At 36.6% G+C, this 5970-nt stretch overlaps 1 long non-coding RNA gene across 1 annotated transcript; it reads left to right on the top strand.

Moving 5' to 3' along the window:
• Positions 1 to 506: 506 nt before the first annotated feature.
• On the top strand, positions 507 to 4024 carry LOC129489602 (uncharacterized). Its single transcript, XR_008660045.2, has 3 exons — positions 507 to 708; positions 2577 to 2667; positions 3799 to 4024. It is a non-coding gene; the product is annotated as an uncharacterized lncRNA (long non-coding RNA).
• The last annotated feature ends 1946 nt before the right edge of the window (positions 4025 to 5970 follow it).

Genomic DNA, 5970 nt, shown 5'->3' with positions numbered 1-5970 from the left:
ATTAAGGAGCAGAGGAAGAAACGAAAGAAACAAGGTAAGAAAACTAACAGAGAGAGAGAGAGACTGAGACAAGGACACACAGAGAGAGAAAGAGGAATAAAAAAGATCAAAAACAGAAAGGCTTTTGACTTTTAAGCCTTTGGAAAAGCGTATGAGTGAACAGTTTATACAATCACACAATAAAACAATGATCCCCACCCAAAAAATAAACAATTTTTGATACTCTCTAACTTTATTTCTCTATTTCATCATTTTGTCCTGATTTACTATTAATCATGACTTTAATTTTGTTATAAATGAAAATTACTCTTCCCTAATACTTTTTGAGTACCTTCTTACTTAAAGGGGAGTGATTTGTGACTTATTTTGACCTACAAAAAATAGTCCTTAGGGATGACGGAGTCTGACTTACAATGGACAGAGGAGGAAAGCAACACAGTAGGTATCTGTGAGAGACAGAACTCATATCTCCTCTCTTCCCTACATACACCACTTCCCCACCCCGCAACAATGGCCCATGGTCTCATTTTATCATACTTGCTGTTTTTCCATAAATTGTAGAGAAAAATCAAGTCATAGGGTATATTCAGAGGGGAAGAATGTGTTCAAAGTGAACACAGGAACTAATCAGTCCTACATTAGCTTTGAGCCAGAGGAGAAGAGTGAGAGTCATTGAAAAGTTATAGCAGAGGCAAAAGAATGGAGAAGGTATGGGACATAGATATTTGAAATATATAGGAAATGAACTATAGTTTATTTTTTTAAAGTATCACAAACTCAATGCCTTTAAGGTCAGCTGAACATAGCATCTTTTGTATTAATGAAGAAATTTTTGGATGAAGTTTTTTTGTTTCTATAAAATTTCACTTCTACTTTGAGCTTTCCTTCTCTCTCTCTTTTGTCCCTTCCTTCCTCCCTCCCTCACTTCTTCCCTCCCTCAACCATTCCCTATATTACACAACTTCAGAAAGAACAATTAACCTAACTAATCTGATATCATTAAAATATGATGAAGTAGGGCAAATTCTCCCTATTAACTTAAAAATTTATAGAAATTGATTTTTTTCTCTTTATTTTTGTTTGATTACTTGCCTCTCAGATATATGTATAAATTATATCTCCAGAATCCACCACCAAGTGGAAATATGCACTTCAGGTAAATAGAAAAAAAAATGGACATAAAAAATAATCTCTCTGCCCATCAAACCTTTTATTTCCGAGCAGAAATAATTACAGCGATGGTCAGTGGGGAGATCTGAGCAATTTACAGAGGTATAACAGTGGTTCCTATCAACACAGTTTTATATTCAGGGCAAGGCATAGAACTCAAGGTCCTGAAGCTTTGCCTATAATCTTTATTTCACTTTTTAGATGTTATGCTGTAATAAAATGTAAAAAGGGAATACATAAAAAGTTATAGAGGTGGGAAAAAACATAGTTTGAAGTTGTATGGCATTTCTTGACAGGGCATGTTCCTAAGGATATGCAGAGAATAACAAATGCCATTTGAAATAAGTACACTAGAGATCTAAAACTAGATTGAAAGCCCAAGTCAATTTTCCTGAGTGTCATTTGATTAGCTTTCTTATATAGAATGGTGGTTTAAACAATGCTGGGATTCTGAGTGCAGAAGTGCTTGGGAACACACTAAGAAATGGGTTCCTCCCACCAATTTCATTCCCGTGGCTTTACAACATTATCTTTTCACATTCTTCCTGTGTTTTTGCAATAATCCATAAATGAAGCAACATCAAAGAAAATGTGATTGATTGTAGTGAAACACACATGCACACTCACGTGCAGTAGGCTATTTTTCTATTCCCTTTCCAATTTGTCCCATGGTTGCTCCAGGCAAACACCTGTATCCTATTGCCAGTTTTTGGTAGGAAAATAGAAACAAACTTCTCAGGGGGGACGTTTGAGGGGGAAACTGCACAGGTAACAAACAACTCAATTGTGTCTAGTGGCTATTTTCATATAGAGAGAAATTTCTCCCACTTTTGCCATGATGTTTATTCTGGCTTCTTGAGACAGATTAGAAAGCAGGCCTCAATGCATCTAAAAATTATATTTAGAAGAGATTGGGAATCATTTCGCATCCTTTTCCATTCCCTTTGTTTTATCCATACAGAGCAGAACAGAAAATTTGTGTATTACAATGATCACGCCGACTTGTAATTTAGGTGTAAATTGTTGATTTCATCACTAATTGATTAGGTTCTACCATCTATAGTATATGTTCTTTCATTTATCAGCATTTGATGTATTTGTTTCACGCCCTAGAAATGCGATTCTGAAGTCTAACACAATCCTTTTATATTGCCCTTGGTTTCCTAACCTCACAGGAGGCACAAGTTGATGGTGTGTCCAACTCAATACTTAAGTTCTGACAGTCTAGGGGTATGGAACGTAGACCAAGTTCAACTGTTTAATGAACAAAACCCTATTTACTTGTTAGTCTTCTATAAGACATTTCAGCTGCTACGCTGACAGTAGTGGTCAAGATATTAAGTTGGACAAGATACTTTCTGAAGTGTCTAGTTTTAGACCATTGAATACTTGGATTTGTTTTCTAGGCTACAGGACCTTCAGTTTTGTTCTACTGCTACTGCCTCTAAGAAGCATCTTATAAAGGCTGACAATGTCATGCATGTATTTAGAACCCCGGTGTGTATCTTAGACTATGCCAGATTGCAGACACTCTCTTGCCCTCCCTTCTCTTTGTTGCATTAGGTATGGTAGAACATCTTGAACTCTGACTATGAATAATAACTCTTGACCAGAATACAACACCTCACTAACACAGAATAGACATTTCAAAGGGATTCAGAATGACTGCTTCAAACCAATATATGGAAGAAAAGCCAATGGTATTAGTATGAATGAGTTTATTTGAAAATGACTTAGTTATGAACTTTGAAGGCCTTTGGAGGAAGGGTGGAATTCTGAGGCTAAAGTGGCAAATTGAAGTAAGTGAATAATAGAGTATTTTGATTATCCTGGAGGTTTTTCTCCAGCAAAAGTAATTTATTTGATGAATTTGGTTACTTCTACTAAATAGATTCCAAAACAATTTTTCAATTTTCTAATTTATTTTAATTACATATAAAACCAAAATATAATGAGAAGGCATTTATCCAGCTATCCAATAATGTTGCCATAAATATTCTTTATGATTATCACAGCCTGTTTTATTCATGTGGACCATGCTGTGATTCCCAATCAAACCCTAAAGATAACAAAATCTGGTGTCCATATTCCTTGCTTAGGGATGCTTTAGTGTATTGATATTTCTTTTAAATATAGCATCTGCATTCCTTGTTTTTCTTCTTGTGATACCTGAAATGCATTTTATTGATAGAATTCCTAGATTAAGCTCTTTATTGTCATCATCAGATTATACTTCAGGACTCCCTGGAGGGAAAATAATATGCATACACATACATACGCCCAGTGCTCCAAGATCCACGGAGAGAATTTCAGAAAGGGGAGAATTTTTCAAAGATAATCACCCTCGTGTTGCTGTTCCTAAGCTACTCTTCAGCCAACACCTCTCGGTCTGTTGTCCACTATAGATTGCAAGATCCTGGGGAAGGGAACGTTGCTGAGTTCATGAGATTTCTGGAGTTTAATTAAGCTGTAGACAAACTCCTTATAGATTACCTCTAGCCCATAGACAATCCCTTTTGCTTCTTTTGTTTTTGTTTATAGCAAAATAATGCCACTTTACTCCCACGCTAGAAAGTAAGGACAAGCATTATTAATGATTTCTTTGCTAATCTTTCTGTCTTTTGGCAGAATGAAGAATAGTTCTTCTGGTGTGAGGATCCACTGGGTTGCCACTGACCCATTGCCTGAGGGTATGCGATGAAACCAGAATCAGCAACTGTAGATGGCAGCTAGCTCAGAAGGGGAAACGACACGTCTAATAACCAACAGGAATGGCTATTAATTAGCTGAAATGACAATAATTAACAGAAATGACAAGTCTAATAAATTTTCACTTAAATGTTGTCATATGGCACTTTGAGTTTTAGCTTTCCATTTTAAATATTAATCTCAGTGAGGTTTACTTTAGATGAAGAGTCATATCAAGTATGACTATGGAAATAATTCTGTACAGACACTCCATCAAATTATGTTTAATCCATTTCACTTATGCTATGATCAGTAGAGAGTGTATTAAAAGCTCACATTGTCCCCCTAAAAATATATTCTTTTTGTGTGTATCTAATTTATGCAGCTCAGAAACATTCAGCTACAGGGATCAGAGGGAAAGTGGTTGTTTTTAATTTTCTTCGATATCTTCAAAGATAGGAAGGTCTCACCCCTCTGCTCTTTCCCCCTCTTCAGCAACAGACAAAGAAGGTTAAATCTTATTAGCATGTCCTATATAGCTAGTTGTAACCTAAGTGACCTGTCATGGCACTAAATGCCTACTAGAACTTTCTCTGTACTTGCAAGATGGAAATTTTATGCATCAATGCTTTTATGTATGCATCTGATTTGGGAAGTTCACTGCTTTATGGATATGAACATTGTGATCATGTAAATTGATCTACATAATGGGATTTTGTGTGTGTGCGTGCATATATCTATATGGATATGGATGTATGCAAGTGTATTCTAAAAGGAAATATAATACATGAAATGTTAACTTTAATGATATGAAATGCATTAAATTCAAACTACCTTGCATGTGTATGCAGATGCATTATGTCTCTATCATTGTACTCTGCAGGGATTTAAGGTAGAAAAAAAATTCATCGTATTCTCTGATGTGCCACGCTAACTAAGAGTGCAACATGGTACTATTGTAAGCAATAAATAATATTCTCAGAGACCAAGACTTATGAAGCTTTTAAGAACATCCCTTAGCAAAACAGTGATAAAAATGAAATTTTATTCAGGGACATACAGCTTTTTCTTTCAGGTACCCTGACTAAGCTCCTTTGTCTCTAAACTATCACCTACTGATAACCAAGATTTCTAAATTACTGAATTCTAACAGCCAAAAAGTACATTATGTTCTCACCTCTCTTTCCTCCAAAATTCATTAACCATTGGGTCTCATTACTTCAGGACCTAATAGTAGATCATCAGATAAGCTATTGGAGCCAAAGCACTTTTTTCTTTCTTCTGAGACAAAATCTTGCTCTGTCATCCAGGTTGGAGTGCAGAGGCACTATCTTGGCTTACTGCAACCTCCACCTCCCCGGTTCCAGCGATTCTCCTTCCTCAGCCTCCCAAGTAACTGGAACTACAGGCCCCTGCCACCAGACCCAGCTAATTTTTGTATTTTGTATTTTTAGTAGAGATGGGGTTTTGTCATGTTGTCTAGGCTGGTCTTGAACTCCTGACCTCAGGTGATCTGCCTGCCTCGGCCTCCCAAAGTGCTAGGATTACAGGCATGAGCCACCACATCTTGCCAGCATTAATTTTTTAAAACTTACCTTCTTCAGAAAATGCAATATGTTAATGCAGGTCCTAATTAGTTATCTGTAATTAAAATTAAGCTTGTTTGGTAACCCTAAACCTTGACATTAATTTCAGGACAATGACACTCTAAGTAGGCTATACATTGCTGGTGTACTGGCTTGGATAATGCACGCCCCGCCCTAAAAAATTCATGTCTACCTGGAACCTCAGAATGTGGTTCACCCTAAATTCAATGCCTTTCATCCTTGTAAGAAGACGACATAAAGATATGAAGAAAAGAAGCCTATATATAGATGCAGGTGGAGATTGGAGTGAGGCATCTACAAGCCAGGAAACACTAAGAATTATGGAGACAACAGAAGCTAGGAAGAAACAAGGAAGGATTCTTCTCTAGAACCTAAAGAGGGATTATGACCTTGCTGACACCTCAGTTTTGGACTGCTGACCTCCAGAACTGTGAAAGAATGAATTTCTGTTGTCTGAAGCCCCTCAGTTTGTGTAATTTGTTATGGTGGCTTTAAGAAACTAAAA

The sequence above is a fragment of the Symphalangus syndactylus genome, chromosome 1 (assembly GCF_028878055.3).
Source record: "Symphalangus syndactylus isolate Jambi chromosome 1, NHGRI_mSymSyn1-v2.1_pri, whole genome shotgun sequence".
In the NCBI taxonomy this organism is placed as follows: domain Eukaryota; kingdom Metazoa; phylum Chordata; class Mammalia; order Primates; family Hylobatidae; genus Symphalangus; species Symphalangus syndactylus.
This window is presented reverse-complemented; position numbering and strand designations above follow the sequence as displayed.